This window comes from Papaver somniferum, chromosome 4 (assembly GCF_003573695.1).
Source record: "Papaver somniferum cultivar HN1 chromosome 4, ASM357369v1, whole genome shotgun sequence".
Taxonomy (NCBI): Eukaryota; Viridiplantae; Streptophyta; class Magnoliopsida; order Ranunculales; family Papaveraceae; genus Papaver; species Papaver somniferum.
Window position 1 is genome coordinate 99,715,042 of NC_039361.1, and position 21,446 is coordinate 99,736,487.

Here is a 21,446-nt window from a genome sequence, read left to right on the forward strand (position 1 = left end):
CGGTCGAATGTTATTTGATCAAGGTAAAATCAGTGAAACCATGTTGTCGATTCCTCAATCCCAGATGTTATATGTTGCCTATGCGATTGTATTTCAGAATCTTGGTAATCACATAGAAAGGAATGTGTGGGATTGTACGCTTGCAAGAAGTGTAGTCCAAGATATAATATCTGTTCAAATATGGATTACTGAGAAGGCACGTGAACTGTTTGCTGAAGTACATGAGCAAGAAGAAAGGAATTATACGAACTGGTGTTGGGTTTTAGCTACTTTGTAACGAAGCCCATATGCAAGTAACTGAATTGTCTACCCAAGTGATTCGAGTCTTGAGTTCAGATGGTGATTGTGTTAGATTTCGTTACGATGCTCAAAAGATGATTCTCACAGTTAATAGCATGGCTGGTCTTGTTTCTTTACTTCTACATATATATTTTTACAGTCATAGACTACAGGGTCATGTATCTCAAGCAAAGGGGGGTTACTCCTGGACATATTTTCATGCAATTATTATTGGAATACAGCATATGCTCGACAGAATTCAAGTTCCGGGGGTGTTGATATTGGTGGTGTCCCAGATTATTAAAATGTTGATGTGGGTAGGGTTCTTGAGGTGGAAATTCAGATTGGTTTCAACTGGACTGTGGAGCAAGAGACTTTTATGTATGGGTTGTGGTTGTTTGCTGTTTGATAGAGGTAAATTTCTTGACAGGTAGTAATGACACTCTACAAGCACCGCATTTTTGGTTTGAAGGCTCTTATGTACTTGCAAGGAGAGTGTCATGTCTCGTCAGGATTCTTATACGGCTGGTGGAAATTTAATTCATGTCCACTCGAATTCCAAGGGTGTTGTTGTTGGTAATCCCTGTTAGATGGAAGTTTGTGGTAACTGGTGATGCTAAGCTCAACAGTTTGATGGCGGAAATCTCTATACGGGTTAGAACTTTACATGGGTTTACACCAAGGCAATTTTTCACTAAGGCCAGGGTCTATACGAGAGTTTCTGATGAGCTAGGATGGCTTGCACTAGAGAAACGTTGAAGGCATTCGATGTCAAGCAAATTACTAAGTGGAAAGATCTGGGTGTACCAATTCAGAACTGCAATCCCTCAAGAGACATAGGAGGGGGGCATGACATAATGCAAGCTGACATTGAGGCGCATTCCAAGTTGGCCATTGTTGCTTATATTTAGCTCAGTTATACAATGACGGTTATGGTCAGTAGGGCAATTCATTTACACCTGGGGAAAGTTGACTACAGACAACTTAAGGTCCCATGTGCTAATAAAGGCGAGACAACAGTGCAACTAGGTACAACAGTTGCAGTCTCCACCAGGCTAGTTCCTCAAGGTAAGGACTGGAACTTTTCAAGCATACTACCGTAATCACTGTGACAAGAAGAGGACGTGCAGATCCTTATTTCTACCTCAGCTGGAGTGAGCAACTTAGATGGTGGGACGTACAGACTATTAGTGATTCGCTGCAGTTTAGATAGTGAGCAAGAATTCTCGATGCTAGACATTTCATTTGCGCCTGTATTATGCATTTCAGCATCAAGGTTATTCTCACTGGCCTTTTTGTAGGGAAACTATTACTGATGTCTGCCCAGCGGCGCCTGCGCCTTCCAGATAGAAGACAACCTTGTGATCCAATTCCTCATCCTTGAGAACAAGGATGCTTTGGAGGGGAAGGTATTGTCATGTACCTGACTATTGAGAGAAGGGTGCCCTCATCCACTCAGTTTTAGTAGTTAGTAGTAGGCTTATTAGTAGTAATTAACTTATTATTGGGTGTGTTTATCATTTGTAAAGAGTGGTTTAGATGTAACCATTTGATGGCATCGTAGCCGTTGAATCTATTGAGTAGAGTCGAGCTTTATAATCTCAAGTTCTGTAATAGTTAGGGTAAGCAAATTATAATCAAAGTATCGATTTATCGATTAGGATGTGTTCTTTGTGAACCAGAAGGCTTGATCCTTTGGGATTAAGATAGGTTTATCCTCAATTTATCTATCCAATCATGTTATGTACATCTAGGTACATAACGCAATTCCACTGTTACGAGCTAAGCAGGGGACTTAATGTTGATGGTGGTTTTTAGTTTAGGGTTAAAATTGTAAACCTTGCGTTTAATATTCCGTCACTCTGCAAAGAAACGGAGCCATGTAAAAGTGATGAGTGTTCAACCTCTTCACTGGCGCATTTATTGAGCAACTCAATATTTTCTTATGAAATTTACCCAGAATGGTGCATGTAGCAACAATCCCAGATATTCTGTAAATTTTGGCACCTTGCCTTGCCTGTATTATAAGTTTCTTTGAATACTTTCTGTGTTATGTTCCCCGGCCGAACCCTTAATATTGATATGGCATGACAATTTGTGTACACTCGCAGCAGAGTAGCGCGGATTTCCAAGTATCGAGGTTAAGGTACTTGCATAAAAGTACTCAATCAGAAATCATACGGCTCTCTGGAAATAAACTTAAAGAACTCTGTGTCAACACATAATTCAATCAATTTTATGATAATTCACAAGATTCAAATATTACCCTGATTAATTTGTAGAAATTAGGGTTTTGCGTCTTGCACAATATATTCGACCCCGTTGGTCAAAATTAAGTTAAGGCGAACTAAGCAATTAATCCGCCATGGATTAGTAGGTGCAAAATCCTGCCCAAAATCAGAAAACAAGAAATAAAAAGGAGCCGCGGAATAGGGGCAGCACCAAAAGGAGGTGTGGCCATGCCTTAGGCCAGCTGGCGCCATTTTCAATTGGCCAAGCCCCATGTTTCCCGGCCGGCCTTATTTCCCATCGACCAATCAGGTCGCCTTTACTTGTCGGCCCTATTTCCCATCGACCAATCAGGTCGCTTTAAATCCGCCACACGCACACTAGAAGTGTGGCCACACCCATGCTTGGCCGGCCCATCTTATATTAACCAATCAGGTTGCTCTAAACTTGCCACAATGTTAAAAAAAAAGGGAAACTGCGCCAGATGGTCACAAATCCAATTGGTTTTCCAAAAACCGCGCCAACATGCCAAACGTGCCATGTTGCGCCAATAAGTTGAGCGTCATGCCAACATGCCACTCCGCCACGCAAAAACATGCCAACGTGCCGTAAATAGCGCCCTATGTGCTAACCTACCTCCTGTTCGTGGCCATCGTCATGATGTGCTTAAATTAGGGTTTTCTAATCAGAAGCACGACTCTGCTTTAGGCACATTAACCAAAACCTCAATTTCCAATTGTGGTTCAAATCACGCCACTTTGGGCCCCACAACATGCCACGAGCCATGCGGGACCCAAGAAACCCTAGGAATGGCGCCATATCATAGCCAATCATAGCAACTCTTGCTCCTGTGGACGTTTCCACATTATGGCCTTACTATAGTTCCTTTGACATGACTATGGCGCCGTTTGCACAAAAAGCGTCACCATGCCGTGGCCGCATGCCACACACACTAATTAGGGTTTCGGCATGCCAAACCCTAATTTAGGCGAAGTTGCTACGCCAACCAAGCCAAATCATGCTACCCAGAGCATTGGGATTGATGTGGAAACTAGAACTAATGTTGCCAAGCCATATTTGGGTCTAACACCAATATGCCAAAATCTAGCGGCCATGGCTACGCCAGGCGCTGCTTGTACCACCGTGCCACTGGCACGCGCTAAATATGTCACTACGACATTGGCATGTACCAGTAACGCCACTGTGCTATTATTGGGCGCCAACAGAATGTGGCCATAATCAATGGCCACCTTTTCTCATGAGTTACAATCTCAGCCGTCCAAATTTTCCACAGAATTGATAGGCATGTGGAAAGTCTTAGGTGACCATCCAAGACAAGCCTAATAGCGCCACATGTTATTCTCCTGCGGAAAGTTTCTTGACATTGACTTGCCACACATAGCAATCTGCTACACGGTTTCCACGAAAACACTCGAGACATCAAACATGTCACAAACTGGGGGATACTCATCAAGGTATTGGTCTGGCGGTTTACAACGTGTGGCGTGCAACATGCCCATTATAAGAAAGTGTCAGAAAGCATGGCAGTTAGTGGTGGCAAGAAGTAGTGGGTGTAAACTAACCCGTCTCCTTCATAGTGGGAACGTGGTTTTCTGGCATTTACACACGACTCCAATTCTCCATCACTCAATCATTCCCACTTTCTACGAGCTCAGGGTGCATTCAATTTGACTTGTATAAATAGGTTTTACCTATTTCAACCAAACGGCAACAGTTTTGGTTAACAACAACACAGTATCCAGAAAACACCAAAGAACTGATAGCTTACATTCCGCAAGCCAGTTCCAAATTCTAATACAGGTCATAAAATAACCACACCTTCAGAGTTAACCATTCTGATCTCAACACCTTCTTTGCTTCCCTCCCTAAGACCAACCCTTCTCCTTCATTTTGTGACTGGAGCAAGACTGGAACGACTATTTCTTGGTTTAGGCCAGGATTGTACAGATTGATCTCTCGAATCTAAAGTACTCCCGTGCAGTGCATTTGTTTAAGGTTTAGATTTTTTTCTCATCCACACACCCACATTTACCAAAACTAGCAGAAACAATTTTTACCCATAAACATGAGGAAAACACAATATGGCTTGTAAGAGATGGAAGAAATATTTCTTCTTGGAAAGATAAATGGGTGATGGGGAAATCTCTGCAAGAAGTGTATCCAGAAAATGCATATATATTACAATTCCCAGAAATGAAAGTATCAGACTTTATCCTAGATGGAGAATTGATAGACGCGTTTATGTGTCTATTGTGATCTCAATTTCATATATTGTTAGTACCCATTTCTGTACTTATTTTGGCATTTTGTGTCTTTGCAGGTGTTCTTGGAGAAATAAGATTTTGCAGCGAAATTGGCTCGAAAAGTGGTTTTTGCGTTCGTAGGAGGACATTTGCTATTCGGACTCTCACTTTGGATAAGGGGTAACCTAATTACTAAGGGCATCCCATTTCCAGGCAGTTGTTAATCGCATCCCTACTCTGGTTAGGGGGCATACATGTTCTTCCCCATTTGAACTGAATTTGGCGGGAAGACCTGGTTATTCCTGCGTATTCTCTGGACATGATTTTGAAGAGTTTGAGACGGATTTGGTTTTTGTTTTTGATTGGTATTGTCTTATAACGGCTAAACAGGGATTCTAAGTGCTTTAGATTCGATAAAGCAAGGATGTACACCGATTTGTATCAAAACAGAGAGTGAGACTTTCACGGGAAAATGGATGTTGAACTGCGTACTTTCCAGAGAGGATTTCCAGCGAGATTAGGTCGGAGATTTTCTCTGATTTGGATTGGGAGTGACGTGTAAAGATTAAACAGGGAAGGTAAGGCGGCCAGATTCGAGAAAAGAGCAGTAGTTGTCGAGTTGGGATAAAACATAGGAGGTTTAATATCACGGGATATCTTTGCTGTATTTTTGGAAATAATGTGGTGAGATTGGAAGATAATATACTCTGCAAGATTTACTGATATTTTTAGAAGAGTTTGAATCAAACAGAAAGCCGCGTGAGAAGAGAAAAAGGAAATAATAACCAAACTTGCCGGAACTTGGAAAAGAAGAAAAAAACAGGGGTGTTCTCGTGATTTAATGACCCTGTGAAGTATATAAAAAGAGTTGGGAGGTTCAAAGAAGGAGATCGAGTAGTTGGGGGTCGGTACGAGAACTTAGGAGAAGTTTAGAGGAGAATAGAGAGCTCCAGAGATCGAGTTGTAGGAAAAATACAATATTCTGTTGCTGCTGCTGAAGAGGAAGAACACGAAGAACATTGACGCACAAGAAACTGTCGCAGCAAACTATCGTTGTTTCACAGCAGTACCTATGTGTCGTTCATCACAGATGTTGCATTAGGTCTTTAGATACTATTTCTCCCTGTAACAGTGATTTTGCAACACCAGCAAACTGTTGCGAATCGTCTGTATTATCACTTTTCATCTTTTTAATCATCTTTTGAGCCATAAACAATTACTTTGAGATCATGATTAATATGAGGAGCTAAACCCCATTGCTGAGGCGATAGAGGAAGCTATTTTTCCAACAAAAAGCGGTACAATCTATTTTATTTTATTTATTGCAATTATTATTATGATTATTTGCCTTGAACTATTATTGAATATGATTTTTGTTTGAGTGACTGTGATCTATTTTGATGGAGTATGCTTAGTTTATAGACTCTTGATGCTTCATACTTGGTATTTACAATTATTACTTTTGAAAATCTATTAGTTGCAATATTTTAGAATCAGATTAAACGAGAAAATTGCATGAATATTAATATTTGGACCAAATCACTTTGAACTTGGAAAATAGTGGAATCTTAGCCTCAGTGTTCTTTTAATATTGATACCAACTTTGTCGGTGTTTGTTATAATTATTAGCGATTTTTCTATTTAGTTTTGAATTTAAGTCTAAAGTTATCCTTCACAAGTTCGAGAATCGAATCACTTTTTACCACTATCTACAAATCACATCAAGAATGGATTTTCCAGTAATCAATGGGGGGAGAGACAAGAGAATATGAACTGGTACTATCACAGGAAACTTCACAGTAGCATCAGCATTGGAGGTTATTCGGAAAAAATTCCCCTCTCTACATTGGACTAAAAAGGTATGGCATAAATCTGTGCACCCCTGTATATCTAGTAATGTGTGGAAATTAGCTAGAAATATTTGTGCAACTGATGACAATATGAAAAAGAGACAGTTCAATATGGTGTCAAGATGCATCTTTTGCAGGAAAGAGGAGGAAACAAGAGACCATATCCTTTGGTACTGTAACTATAGTGAGATCATTTGGAGGTGGCTTGGTGGAATATTCAATTTCAAAAATCCAAGATCTTTTGAAGATGTACTTCAGTTGGCAAATAACAAGATCCCTGATATAAAAGAGATATGGTTATTGGTTGCATTTATAACTATGAATGAGCTCTGGTTTTTGAGAAATGACTGTGTATTTGATAAAGGTAAATGTGAATAGAATGTCACTAAGAAGAAAATAATGCAAGCAATATCAGACAGTGAGCTCAGATTGACAGCAAAAATATGGAACAAACAATATGATTTACAGGTGCTAAAGATTTTTTGTTTAAAAACAAGGGGTGTGAAAAGTATGATCATAAAAGAAGTCTTCTTTCAGTTGCCAGAACAGGGGAAACTACTGTTATGCTGTGATGGAGCTTCTAGAGGGAATCCAGGATGTGCAGGTTATGGGGTGGTGGTAAGACTTAGCACTGGTGATTTTGTAATTGCTATTTCAGGAGGTTTGGGCATATCTACCAATTATTATGCAGAGATATTTGCAATACTAATTTCAGGAGAGTGGGCAATACATCATGGGTTCAATGACCTTGTCTTCATAACTGATTCAAAAGCTGTCATAAATGCATTCCAGAGTCAGAAACTCCCTTGGTTTGCAATTACAAGATGGGAAAAGACTTGTGAAACAGTGGTCTCTTGGAGTTTCATTCATAGTTACAGAGAAGTGAACTTCTCAGCTGACAAAATGGCAAAAAGGGGTGCAATCCTGAGAAGAGGAGAACAAAGAATTTTTGATAGTAAACCATCTTTCCTGAATTGTCTGGAAAATCCAGATCAAGTATACTTTAGATTTTTTTAGAAAATGTCACATGTGACATTTTCTCTTTTATTCCTTCTTTGTTCTTTTGAGATGTATTCTTTTTAACTTCTGTGGTTATTAATAAAATTTAATTATTAAGCAAAAAAAAAAGAAATTTGAACAAGAACACTTTAATTGTAATACGGCATGATTAAATTGAACTTGGTCAAGTAACATATTGTATTTGAGATACACCAGGGTGCATCTTGAGTAAATTAAGTTATGTTTGGTTTGTATGTTGCAGTGAACAAAGATGCACCTGGGTGCATATTGAGTAAATTAGGTTACGTTTGGTTTGTATGTTACAGTAAACTCAGGTGCACCTGGGTGCATCTTGAGTATTTCTTGGCTATGTTTGGTTTGCATGTTGCAGAGAACTCAGGTGCACCTAGGTGCATCTTGAGTAACCTTGGCAATGTTTGGTTTGGATGTTGCAGTAAACTTAGATTCACTTAGGTGTTTGATCCTATTTGGTTTCGATCTTGGATATGTTTTACTGTTTTCTATTGTAGGAAGCAAAGGAAAGAGGAAGACTGATGAATTAAGAACGGAGAACATGTATGATGTTAATGTGAATATGGATATCGTAAATCAGCGAGTAGAAAATCTTTTCAGTAAAAAAGAAGTAAGTAAAGCATTTCGATCACCAAAACATCTAGAAGTGTTAATGAAAACTAAATTTGGTAGTATGGTTTGTGCACTTAAATATCTAAACAAGATGGACTTTTGGAAAGCACCCATAGTTTTAGAGTACATCATTAGTAGTTTTTTTAAAGACAATACTTTCAATATTGTTGGTCAAACTTTGGAGTCAATTCCGGACAACCTTGTGGTCATATTTGTAATGAAGAGATTCAATATGAGTGAAGCAGATAGAGAAAGGTATGGGCCAAAAGAGGATCTTACTCTTAGAGATTCTGGTTTTTACAAGGAGTATTTCCTGGTTGAAGTAAACTCTGAAAAAGATGAAATTGAAGAACCTAATAAGAAGAAGAAGCCAAAGAAGAAGAAACTTAAACAAGAAGATGTTTATAAGAAGCCAGAGAAGAAGAAAAGTGAAGTGAAACTTGAGAAAAGTCGCATCTTGAAAGGAATAAAGCGTGCTACTGAACAAGAAGGCAAAGAAGAAGATTTTGTGAAACTTTTGGTGTTATACATGTTCTGCACATTGTTTTTTACCAACTGCAATTCGACGTACGTTCACTACAAGTATCTGAGTTGCGTGTAGCCGGTGGATACAATGAATATGATATCATGTCCTGATGAAATCCACGAGCATCTGATGGAAAGCATTGCTTCAATAACAAGAAATAAAAGTAAACCGCACACCGTGACTGGTTGTACCGTGTATCTTTTGGTAACTTTCTCAAGAACATTCATTATAAGTACTAGTTTATTTGCTCTTAGTTTGTATAAACTAATTTGATAGGAATATTCTTTTCATTTTGCAGTTTTGGTTGTTTGAACACCTTAAAGATATCGAAAAAAAAAAACACCAACAACTTACCAAGGTTTGCTAGGTGGAACTTGTACGACGAATCATCTGAACTTGAAGGCATGTTGGAAACTCTTTCTAAAGAACAAGTAAGATAACAACTACTTTTTATTGTTGGAAAACGATTAATAAAAATAATTTTTTAAAGTTTTAATAAAAATTATAATTTATTGTTTTCTTTTGTGAATGAAACTTATTAGTCCCACATTGTGGAGTTTCCAATTTTTAGTAGTTTTAAGAAACTATATAAACCTTTTAGTCCCATATCGGGGAGTTTTTCTTCTTAAGTTGTATTTGTCAATTATATAACAAATTCACTACTTTTGTAAAATCTATGGGAAAGGGATTGCTCTATATTTAGATGGAACCCTAAGGGAAAAAAAATTTATATTGTTTTCTCGAGATTTTCCTTTATGGTTTTTTCGGAGTTGCCAAGCTCAAGTTGAGCATCTACTACATATGCTAGTAGTAGGTGTAGTAGAGTGTTTTATCCTGGAGATATCCGTCCTGTGAGGGCTATAGCATCACTCTTGAGTGTATCCGGGAGCTAATGTCTTAAGGGCAACGTGTTGAACACGTGACTCACTCTGTTTTTCCAAAGTTTTTCCTTGTTGCTGTTGCGGAGATATTGGAGCTCGTCCGTTTCATCAAATCGATCACTTCCATTATAAAGAAGCTAAGTATCAATAACTTTTGCTTATTTGATTTTTCCTTGTTTTTGATTATTGCACCCAACAATCTTAAGACATTAAAATTTGTAATAATCGAAAATGGTTGGTTGGTTTGTGAATAATGGATGTTAATTGTGGAGTGAAAAACAAAAACGATTTTTTGGTCAGCTGTAGAGTTTCGAGTTTATCTCTTAACCTAGAAGGAATTTCGATAAACCCTTTTGAAACAACATAGTAGACATCCTGATAGTTAACCACGTAAAATTTTAGAATTTTTGGAGTTGTAAAAGTATTTTATTGATATTTTACAAAAGAGAGAAACGTTCCTGAAAAATTCTGACGGGCAGAATTTTGTTGTTAACTAAAGTAGTTTTTATGGGGTAACCATGAGTTTTTTGATATGGTGGTTCAAACGAAGTTTATAAATATAGATATTATCTTCAAAACTCATATTTTATCTGAACTAAGGTTTGTGAGATGTGGTGTATTAGGTGATTGGGAAATTACCGTGTCCGTGGTCAGAGTATAAACGAAGTTTGTGACATGAAATTGAAAAGGAACATGGCTACCAGGCGCATGTGGATGAACACAAGTCTTCCAAGGCTGAAAAAGGCGAGAACATCAAACACAACTCTAAGCATAGTCTTCATAAGAAAGGTATGTTTCGTAAAACTGAATCCGACATTACTTTAATTAAGGGTGATTGTAATGTTTGTAAGATTCCTGGCCATACGGCAGTAAAGTGTAGACAACATAAAACCTTAATAAGTAGAAACTTAATGCTAATTTAGTTGAAACAAAATAGAACGAGTTCATTGAATGATGTCGGAAGTTATTTTAATAACCAATGTGAGAGACTGGTGGGTGGACTCTGGAGCCACTAAGTATGTTTGTTGAAACATAGACCTGTTCACCTCTTATAAGAGGATAAGGGATGTCGAGAAACTCTATATGAGTAACTCATCTGCGACAGAGGTTGCATAAAAGGGAAAGGTCGAGCATAAGCTCATATCTGTAATATTCTCACACTGAATGAAGTTTTCATGTTCCAAGCACATGAAAGAATCTTGTATCTTGTTCTCTTGAAGATGGTAAAAGATTGAAGATCTTAATTAAATGTGGAAAACTTGTTATAACTAAGGGCATTGATTTTTTAGGCAACAATTATAGGACTTATGGTCTATATAAGTTTAAAGGAAAATCTGATGGAGTGGACATAGTTGATTCTTATGCTTTCTTTTGTGTGTCTTTGAATGTTTTGCATGGTAGACTTGAAACCGTAAAATTATAAGTCAATGCATAAACTGCCTAGCATAGACTACGTACCCAAATTTATTTTGTATCTTGAACACAAAAGTGAAATTAATATGCTATAAAATCTTTTAGCACAAATGTTCAGAGTAATTCTAAGCCCTTAGAATTAATTCAGTTAGGCCTAGTTGACATGAGTTCAACTCAAAACCACTATGGTAAAAGATGGTTTATAACTTTCATGGATGATTTTACGAGGTACTATCTTGTATACTTTCTTAGGGATAAGGATGATGCCTTAGAAGCCTTAAGATGTATAAACTTGAAGTTCAAAACCAATTAGAAGCCTTGAACATAACAACTGTATCCTTAAGAAGATGATAATTTCCATGTTGATTAGTTCAGGATTACCTGCGGGCTTGTGGGGAGAGGCAGTCCTCTTAACTAGTATATCCTGAATATAGTACCCTTAAGGATCAGATGAAACTCCATATGATTTATAGAAAGGTAGATGACCTTCTTATGAATGCGTCAAAGTGTGGGGGTGTTTGACTAATATTGTCATTCCTCTTCCTAAAAGAACTAGATGGAAACCAAAAATGTTGATTGTGCCTTCGTATAGGGTATGCTGAGTATACTTCTACATATAGATTTTTGGTTGTGTGTTCTGATTTTTCATACTTGGTGTGATTTTTATGACTTTGTTGTGAATACCGTTACATAATCTAGAGATATTGAGTTCTTTGAACATGTTTATTATTAAACTTGTACCTCATTAGAGATGTGTTGTTGATCCCCTAGATTTATTTTCAAATAGTCATAACTTATCTTAAAGGAAGATGAAGTTAAGGTTGAGCCTAAGATAAGTAAAACAATTAGACTTGAGACTTCTCATGAAGCCGACTTCATAACATGCCTAGGTTAGTCTAAGCCCTGGACTTGTAAAGAAGCCTTGATATCTACTGAAACCCCATTCTGGTAAGAAGCTTCATGTAGTGAAATAGACTCAGTCCGTTGGAACCTGACTTGGGAGGTTTTTAGTTTACCTCCAGAGAGTAAGACCATGAGATGTAAATGAGTCTTTAAGAGGAAACATTAGGCATATGGAACTGTGGAAAAATATTAGGCTAAGTTGGTAGCTAAAGGCTATAAACTAAAAGGTGTATATTTCCTTGATTCTCATTCACATGTGACGAGATTTACTTCTGTTGAGATGCTAATTGTTATTGTTATTATAAAAAAATTAGAGATACATCAGATAGATGCTAAGACAACTTTTCTAAAATTGTGAATTAGATAAAGAAATTTACATAGACCAACCTGAGGACTTTGTAGTGAAAGGTTATGATGACAAAATTTGTAAGTTGAACAAAATTTTGTATGATTTATAAAATAAGCACGTAAACAGTGACATGGAAAATTTGATCATGTGATAATGTGTAGTGGATTTAAGTTAATGAATCTGATAAGTATATTTACAAGTAACTTGTTAAGGATGCCTATGTGATTGTATGTTTGTATGTTGATGATATGCTTATACTTGATACAAACATAGATGTGATTAATTCCACTAAAAACATACGCTGAATGAGAACGTTTACTTGAAAGACTTAGGCCCTGTTGATGTAATCTTAGGGATGAGGATTAGAAAATAATATAACATATGTAGTCTTAGTCATTCTCTTTATGTTGATTTTGTGCTTAAGAGATACAATCAGTGTGATTGTAAGCCTGCTTGTACTCCGTACGATTATTCTTGTAGACTCAGGGAAAAAAGGGTAATGGAGTATCTTAACTTGAATACTCAAGAGTTATAGGATGTCTGATGAATTTAATGAACTATAAGAGTCCAGACATTTCCTATATTGTGAGTAAGTTAAGTAGATATAATTGTAGTCCAGAGCAATAGCATTCAGATGCACTGAGTAGAGTATTATGGTACCTAAAATACTCTAGTACCTTTTATTTGATTTATGAAAGGTATCTTGCTGTCCTTGAGGGACTTTGTGATGTAAACTGGATAGTTGACTTAGAGGAGTCTAAGTCTACGAGTGGATATGTCTCACTCTAGCATGAGGGTTTGTTTTTGGAAGATTTACAAACAAACATATATTGCTCAATTCATTATGGAATCTGAGAGTATTGAGTTAGATAAAGTACGAGAGTGGGTCGAGTGCCTAAGAGGCTTTTTAGAAGACATTCCTCTCTGGCATAGGCCTGTGCCAGCTATATCTATACATTATGTTATCCAAGTTATAATATCTAAAGCTGAAAAATAACTAGTCTCAATCGGCGTTATTTCCATTGATTGGATAAAGTCCAAGGAGAATATCGCGCAACCTTTGACGAAAGATTTATCCCAAGAGATAGTTAGAAATGCATCGAGGGGAAGGGGCTTAAGCTCATAAATTAAACTTTTCATGAAGGATACTCAACCTTGCTGACTGGAGATCCCAAGATCAAGGTTTCGAATGAGACAACTAATTTGTGGTGGATAAAGGTAAATACTATCAGAGAATTTTATTCTCTGTCCCTTCCCTATGGTGTAGACGTGATAGTGTGACTACATGTGAAGGATGACTTTTAAGAAGTCTTAATGAGTTCTATAGTTTCAATTTAAGATTGAAGTGGGGTGTAGCAGTAACACTCTTTATGGAAACTCACCTATCTGAATGAGGAAGTGGGCCGCTTCCTATGAGAATATGAGCTTTGATTCTCTAGAGCATTCTGAGAAACATGATATGTCCAGGGCCAAGTTGGACAAAACAGCACGAGCTTGGCAGTAACCTTGGAGACATCACTCGTGGTTGTTATCGCGAATTACATCAAATGCTAGCAGTTCAAGACATGGTTCACTGTCTCTAGCAAGTAATTTTGGTAATATCTCACTAAGCAAAGGTTCAAGACCTCATGGACACTTCTGCCTAAAATGGTATTTCCTGCGCTTTTTATGTGATTTTCGTTTTGATGGTTTTGGTATTACTGGAACTTAGGACCTAAAGGTCACTAAGGGTTCACTAGTTCATGCTTTTTCACTTTGGTGAAAGATACCTATAGTCTCACCATGTGAGAACTAAAGATGAAAGCTCTCAAAACTATTATGATTTGTGCAATCCATAGTATGACCCTGGGGTCAACACACTTTTGTGTGAGGGAGAGGACGGAGAAAAGACTAGTATGATTTCAACACTTGCACGATCAGTCTGTTTGGATCGTGAGATTGGGATGTTGATTTACCAAGATCTATCTGTGTTTTCATGTTTTATTGAGTTTTCACTCATGTGGGGAATTGTTGGAAAACGATTAATAAAAATAATTTTTTAAAGTTTTAATAAAAATTATAATTTATTGTTTTCTTTTGTGAATGAAACTTATTAGTCCCACATTGTGGAGTTTCCAATTTTTAATAGTTTTAAGAAACTACATAAACCTTTTAGTCCCACATCGGGGAGTTTTTCTTCTTAAGTTGTATTTGTCAATTATATAAACAAATTCACTACTTTTGTAAAATCTATGGGAAAGGGGTTGCTCTATATTTAGAGGGACCCCTAAGGGAAAAAATATTTTATATTGTTTTCTCAAGTGTTTGAGATTTTTCTTTATGGTTTTTTCGGAGTTGCCAAGCTCAAGTTGAGCATCTACTACATATGCTAGTAGTAGATGTAGTAGAGTGTTTTATCCTGGAGATATCCGTCCTGTGAGGGCTATAGCATCACTCTTGAGTGTAGCCGGGCGCTAATGTCTTAAGGGCAACGTGTTAAACACGTGACTCACTCTGTTTTTCCAAAATTTTGCCTTGTTGTTGTTGCAGAGATATGGGAGCTCGTCCGTTTCATCAAATCGATCACTTCCATTATAAAAAAGCTAAGTATCAATAACTTTTGCTTATTTGATTTTTCCTTGTTTTGATTATTGCACCCTAACATTTATACGTTGGATTTACAATTAGAAAACACTTAGATGCACCTAGGCACAACAAAGTTTTCAAATTTTATATGTTTTCCATCTTGCTGTAAGCCTAGATGCATCTGGGTGCATCATTTTTTAAAAATTTGATTTTCATGTAACTTAGATGCACCTGTGTGCAAAATTGGTTTTCAAATTTAAATAAACTAAGATGCACCTGGATTTGGTTAAACTAAGGTGCACCTGTGTGCATGTTATGTACATGTTAGTCAAAAACTTTGTCGTTGATTTCACTGACGAGGAGAAGAAGCAGTGTATTTATGAACAAAGTGAGGTTCAAACTTTGAAAGCTGAAGTACAAGAATTGAAAAATGAAGTTAAAGTAAAGGACAAGATAATTTTGGATTTCAAGGGTGAAATAGGAGTATTGAATAGTTAGCTAGAAATAGTATGAGCACAACAGATCCCACAAACAACACTTCCAGGTGGTTCTCCACTTCCGGTTGTTACGTACACCCCTCCATCTTTGTTTAATCTGAACATCACTCAAGAGATGAACAGAAATGCACCACCTGAAGAACCGGTTGCTGAAGAACCTGTAGTTGAGGAACCTGTAAACGCAGTACCTTTAGCTACAGTGGATCATCGTGGTTCGATTGTCAGAAGAATGAAAGAGAGGAAGAATAAGACAGTTGTCACAAATGAAGCGGAAAACATTGGAAATGAACTGAAAAAGCAAAAGAAAAAAGAAAAGATGAAGAAGTTTACCAAGAGAAACAAATTGTGGCATGATTACTCAATACAAGAGACGAAAAAGAAGGAAGTAAAGTTGATCAAAGAGTACTACAAATCTGCAAAGTTATGGTATGCGAATCCTTTCAATAATATGTTTTTCTTTTATATGGTTGTAAGCAAGTGCTTTTGTTAAGTTTAAACTGGGACTAAATATTTGAATGGAGAAATGATGGTGAAGCGACTACGTGTGGAAGTGCATGGAAGGTACTTATAAAAAATTTATTACGGGAGAATACATCCAACAGATGTTGTTCAACCAGTCGTTGGCAAATGGAATCATCGAGTTCAAGATGCATAAGTGGACGAAGTAGTTTGAAAGTACCAGCGATTCAGATGCAAGTCTCCCGACCGTCTTTCTCAGCACACTTGCATGGGTAAACTTATTTCTGTATCCTTTTGTACAAATACCCCGAATTGTTTTCCATATTGCTATAAGCTTAGAGGCACATGTGTGCATAATTGGTTTTCATATTTATATAAACTAAGATGCACCTGGGTGCATAAATGGTTACATTTGGTTAAACTTAAATGCACCTGTGTGCATGTTATGTACGTACATGTTACAACTGTCGTTGATTTCACTGACTATTGATCTTGTGTCTTCAGTTCAATAGAACCATAGATGATGAATCATTGGACACAAGGAGGACGATAGATGATGTCCTCAAGAATGTGGACGTCAAGAAAGTGGATCACTTATTGATTCCAATGAACCACCATTGTTCAATTCCAGAAAAGCCTGAACGCAAAGAACACTTCACGCTTCTTCACTTTCACTTCCAAGATCCTACTTGGAGGCAATACCATTCACTTGTCGAGTATACAAGAAGCAGTTGTCTTCAAGATGCTGAGATTATGGCAAGAAGAGTGAACAAGGTGCTTTCCGAATTTTATACTCCAATGGAAGTGGATGTGAACAAGGTCAAGGTGGATCCGTACCCAAATGGATGTCCACAACATGAAGAAAGTTTTTTTTAATTTATTTTTCATTAATTTACGTATCTATCTATAATATCAATGGGATGTTCTTTAACTCAAGAGTATGATCCTTTATTTTATGGTTTGGGTGATGAATATGGGCTACAAATTTCCAAGACAAGAAACTATAGTGTAGAAGGTTAGGACAGAAAGGGTATGAATTGTGTATGAAATTCTCCAAGATGAAGGAAGTTGCTGGAAGAAAGAAGACTAGATATGTTGTTTAGTTAGGTTCAAAAGTGTTCTTTATATGAGATCTTGTTAGACATTTCTTTATTTGAATTCCTGTAAGACTTAAACAATCAGTTAATTGTGAAGAAATATGCTTAATGATGGTTTCTTATGTCAAGTAAAATTATGGATTTTTTTTTTGGCAGATAATTAACACTTAAATATTTCGTTTGTAAATTGTGAATCTTGTCAGGTTTGCTCATTATGCACCCAGGTGCAACCTGTATTTTCATGTCAGACTGTACATTATGCACCCAGGTGCAACAGTGGGAAATATGCACCATGTACCCAGGTGCAACGTTCCAAAAAGTAATTTCAAGTCAGACTGTGGATTATGCACCCAAGTGCAACTCAGCAAAAACCAAAAATTCCTGACAGATAACCAACTTCCTTCATGTACAAAATAACTGGACAAAACACATATAATAACAGAAGAAGCATCTCGCAAATCATAAAAAAATTACATTAGAATTTATATCAATGATTATTGCATTGTAGCAAAAATAAAGAACAATGGAATATCAATTACTCTAAAACTCAACCAGGTTGTATACAAAAGATAAGAAAGTAAGAGATTCTCAAGCAGCGGGGAGAAGACGAGGCTTCTTGGCAGGAGGATGGGGACATGTGGTTCTATTGTGCCTGGCGTTAGTATGGCAGTTCCCGCACCGAATAGCTCCCGTGAAGATAGAACCGGTGTTAGGAATCCTTTTCTTCTGCCGCATACCCCGTTTCTTCTCAGTCACATCAGGTAGAAGGAACATCTCTCCCGCGGTAACCCTTCTTGGCTTTATTACTGGGAATGGGGTTGCTAGACTGCGAATACGAAGCCCGGAAAAAACTAATGCTGTAAAACGGATTCGCAAACTCATAGACGGAGAGTTTGGATGAAACCATACACTGAATGGCATGATCACAAGGGAACTGATAGGTAAACCACTTGTTACAGCTGCAATACCACTTATTCAGATCAATGACAAATGAGTGATCACCTTGTACTTCAAAAAGAAGGTCGCCACACTTGGTAATTGTCAAACTGCCACCATCATGAATAAACTTTTTAATTCTTTTTTCAATCCTCCGACAGACAAACCCTAAATCTGCCGCACCTTTCAGTCGTCTCTTATTCATCTGATCCATGATCTTGATACAAATCTCATTCACTAAAGCAGCAACAGGAAAACTCTTCGCATAAGTGACCCAATTGTTGAACGATTCAGCAATATTTGAACACATATCTCCAAATCTACAGCCTTTACAATGTGATGTTGACCAGCATTCTACAGGAAGATCACTTAAGAATTCATGAAGACCATTGCAACCCATCTCCTTCAACTTAGCCATACCGTCACGAAACCCTTTAATGGCTGATGAATAGAAACACTGAATGAAACATTCCATTGTAGTATGATAATCCTCCTTCTTCTTCCTAATATGTGTACGAACGTTGTTCTTCAAGTGTTGTTAACAGAAACCATGGTGTGACTCAGGGAAGACATCAGGAATACCATAAACAAGGCCATCATGGTGGTCCGAGATGAAGGTTAACGGGCGAGAAGTCCTCAATACATCCTTTAACTTGTTCAAGAACCAACGCCAATTATCAGCATTTTTCCCGAAAACAATTCCATAAGCCAAAGGAAAAATTCCTACAAAAAAAAACACACACACAGGCATGATTAAGTGGAAAAATGCACATGTTTCACCTGAGTGCATCTCTTCAAAAAAACTAACACAAATATAAAAACACAGGTTGCACCTGAGTGCATCTGGTAAAAAAAAAAAAAAACTGACAAGGATATAAAAACACATGTCCAGGCACAAGGATATAAAAATAGATGATATGAATTATGCTATCAATAAAGCTTAAAACAAACCTTGATTAGCATTTTTCCCGGTAGCTGACATAAGGCATCCCTTGAACTTGTCGGTTAAGAAAGTTGCATCCACAAAGATCACCGGTCGGCAATACTCAAAAACGAATATGCAAGCTTCAAAGTCTAGAAATAAGCTCTTAAATTTTTTTGTTGCATCATCCAAAACCAAATCAGCTACGCTACCAGGGTTCGTTTCCTTCACGGCATCACGAAACCATATCAACTCATTATAAGAATCAGCCTGCTCCCTGTACAGTTCTTTTAAGCATTCTTCTTTTCCATCATGAGCTTAATCGTAACTCAAATTTAAGTTACAATCACTCTTGAAATCAGCCATGATATCACAAGGTTTCTTGTTGGGGTTATTTTTGATTTGTTCAAATATCAAACTCTTGACAAGGGCACGTGTTATGAGAGCGTCTTTAGTTTCATCCCTAGAACCGGCACACAACAAGTATGCTCTCTATTGTAGCTTTGAAGTACAAAATTATTCTTCTCACCGGAAGTCTTTGACGATGCATGAAATCACCAGTTACAACCATTTTCTTTATAAAGACACTCCACCGTATATCTCCTCTCACCACTTTTCACAACGCTAGTCTTTCGACCAAAAAAGTGATTGTACTTTTCTACTGTAAGGCTAGCTTCATCACGTCCACCCCTGAACTCTTGGCCAACCCCAGTTATAACAAATTCCCACTCATCTGACTTGCTACCTTTCTTAGTCTCTACCAATCCATTGTACGCACGGTGATCAGATAACGCACCACAACATCTTTAGCAGGTACGTTACCACAAGCATTAGCAGGTACAGCAGGTACCATACCACAAGCATTAGCAGGTACAGTATGTATGTGTTTAATAGATACTGTTGTCGCAAAATAGTCCAGAGCACTAATGGGAACCGTTAACTCTAGTGGATCTTCCGATAAAAGAAAATGCATCATTGGAGTTTCTTTCACAAGTTGAAGATCGAACACCAAACAATTTGGTTTCTTAAAAAAACATAGTGAAATCATCGACTAAAGCTTCATATCTGTGTCAACAACCATACTTTGTCCAGCACCTCCATCACACATTAACTCAATTGAATTTGCTGACAAATGCTTCCATCTAGAACAAACACTAGATTTCAAGTACTCAAGTGTTGACTGAATATTAAGCATGCAAGCGTATGAATCTGTAGAGTGGATTGATACACAAGTGATTTCGAAATCCATCTGAAATCAACATAATTGAATAACAACGTAAGAAAATTGAACAGCAACAACATACAACCATTGAACAAATTCATAAACAAAATATGAACAATTGAGAATAAGATTGTCACTGCATATATAGTTCAATTGAAGCAAACTTAACTAAAACAAAATAAGATTAATATGTATCGATTAAGAAAACCCTAGATTCAGAAAACTACGAACAAAAACAACGCCGAATCATAATTTGGGATTGAAATCAAAAATCAAATATGATGATGCAATGAATATGATTATATAATAATGAACCTTATATTTATACTGAATCAACCGATTAGAGCAAACTTAAAATCAAAACTAAAATCAAACAGAATACTAATTTTGAATGAAAATCAAAATATAAAACCTAGAAATCAAACTTACCGTTTAGTGTATGTGAGGATAATAGCTTTTAATTATATCCCTGATTAAAACGACGATGATCTCCTAACTAAAACGACGATAAAATCTTCAAACATCTCTTCAATGGTGATTGAAGCTGGTGTTCTTCTTCTCCCCTGTGACTGAAGATATAAGATCCGTTTTTAAGGAGGTTTCAAATTTTTCTGGTTTAAATATAGTTTTTCTTCGGGTCAGTTTCTAATTGGGAAAGTTAAATGTTATTTTAATTTTTTGGGATCATTTTTCTCTTAACTATGACAAGTGTCATGTGGATCATTTCACTTTATTTCTTTTGTTAACAAGTGTCATGGGGACCATTTCACTTCACTTCTTTTATTGACAAGTGTCATGAGGACCACTTTCAATGATTAGTTCTCTTAATTTCCTTAAGTTTCGTTAAAAACAAAACTAGCCTATTAAAAAAGAACGGAGGGAGTAGATATTTGTTTCAAACTTGGGCATAATGCCCATGAAGGCTATTAAAAGTATGAAATTTGAATATATGGTTATTTGAAAGAGTGACATAGTTTGCTTGTCTTTTAGATCGAGAAATTCAAATTCAAGGACTAATTAACCAAATAACTGAATACACATTTGGATCATCGTGTATTCACGTGCTATGCGTATCATCTTTAAAACTTATTAGTCGAACTAGTCACGGAAACAGCCCAGTTAAGCAAGGCGAGCGAGATCAATTTGCTTGTTTGCATGTTTCAATTTGTTAGTTAGTATCTCTCGACTCTTAGACCTTATTTGCCTGTTTTTTCAATTTGGCTGTTTTGTGAGTATGAAAATCTTAGCATGGAATGTTCAAGGGATCGGAAATCCCTTGACTAAAAATCATTTATGAAGTGAAATTGCAACCCATTCTCCAGATATTATTTTCATGTCTGAAACTAGGACTGGAGAAAGAAAAATGAGTCTTATCCTTAAGGAGTTTGGTTATCCAAACTCCTAGATTCA

General features: G+C 37.0%; 1 long non-coding RNA gene across 1 annotated transcript; it reads right to left on the reverse strand.

Annotated features, from left to right (window-relative positions):
• Positions 1–17,413: 17,413 nt before the first annotated feature.
• LOC113276181 lies at positions 17,414–20,609 on the reverse strand. Its single transcript, XR_003324126.1, has 3 exons — positions 20,466–20,609; positions 18,844–20,063; positions 17,414–18,615 (listed from the first exon to the last, which is right to left on the reverse strand). It is a non-coding gene; the product is annotated as an uncharacterized LOC113276181 (long non-coding RNA).
• Between the last annotated feature and the right edge of the window lie 837 nt (positions 20,610–21,446).